General features: G+C 29.4%; 1 non-coding gene across 1 annotated transcript; it reads left to right on the forward strand.

Moving 5' to 3' along the window:
- Positions 1-891: 891 nt before the first annotated feature.
- On the forward strand, positions 892-963 carry Trnam-cau (transfer RNA methionine (anticodon CAU)). The gene has a single exon. It is a non-coding gene; the product is annotated as a tRNA-Met (tRNA).
- Positions 964-1,224: the final 261 nt, after the last annotated feature.

The raw sequence follows: 1,224 nt of genomic DNA on the forward strand, positions 1-1,224 counted from the left end.
TGTACATCGCGTCATTAGTCGGACATTTTTCTTACAAGCGAACACACGTCAAATTTTCGTGTACTTTTTCGTTTTTATGCTTTTGAACTACAGCTCTATTATTAATTAATTAGTTAATATTATTAGTTAATAATGCTTAAAGAAAAGATTTGCTGGACTAGGGCGGCATTTTTCACGGAGATTTTTTCGCTTTATCGAAAATCTTTTTTTATAAATAATTCAAAAATATAAGATAAATTTAGTCTAGTAGGAGTTATTTTATTTATTTAAAAAATATATATATATCGTAACTTTGTGCTCTTTTAATCGAAACAATTTGTGCAAAATTTCAATAATGGAGGTGGTAATATTAGATACATACTCAGTATGATTCGCCTTTGCCATTTTTTTTTTTTTTTTTCTAGACATACACAACATTGATACCTAACTATATTGATATAAAAAGATGCTAGCAACAAAATGTATTAAAAGATCTACTAGTATAATATTTATAGACCAAGAGCCAGTGACCAAATTTAGGTGGTCATTACAAAAGTCACGAAAATTTTCATAGTAAAACTTTAATACCTGCAGATAATGAAATACCACTTGGCAGCCCAGTGTGGCCGGGGTGGACTACGACAAATTTTTAAGGAGGGTAAGAAATAAGACTTGTTTTTGTTAAAGTATAAGTCATAAAATTTTAGGAAATTAAAAAATTAAAGTAAAAATTAGTAAGTTAGTTACTATATTTTTTTAATTTTGATGAAAAGTTTCGTGACTTATGAACTGACCACCTAAATTTGGTCACTGGCTCTCCCTCTATTAAGTTCGGAAAATATATCTATTTTAAATCAAAGTTTTGTTGTCTATTGTAAATAGTGCTAGAAAATTTCAAATTGGGTCACTATAAGCAGAGTGGCGCAGTGGAAGCGTGCTGGGCCCATAACCCAGAGGTCCGTGGATCGAAACCACGCTCTGCTATCAATATTTTTATTTTTATATAAGTCAATCCTTTTCTACTGGCTTACTTTTATATACTGGCTCACTTAAAATTATGGATTTTAATGGTACAATACCAGATTAGAAACAAATGTATGGGTCGAAATTCTGCATCTTTTTCGTTGAATTGCTAGATTTCTTTTTGTTTTTCATTAACAACGTTATTTACAAAAGTATTATTAACATTAAAACCTTAACTATATACGATATGAATTAAATATATTTACTGTAAAAGTCATGACC

Source organism: Vanessa tameamea, chromosome 28 (assembly GCF_037043105.1).
Source record: "Vanessa tameamea isolate UH-Manoa-2023 chromosome 28, ilVanTame1 primary haplotype, whole genome shotgun sequence".
NCBI classification, from domain to species: domain Eukaryota; kingdom Metazoa; phylum Arthropoda; class Insecta; order Lepidoptera; family Nymphalidae; genus Vanessa; species Vanessa tameamea.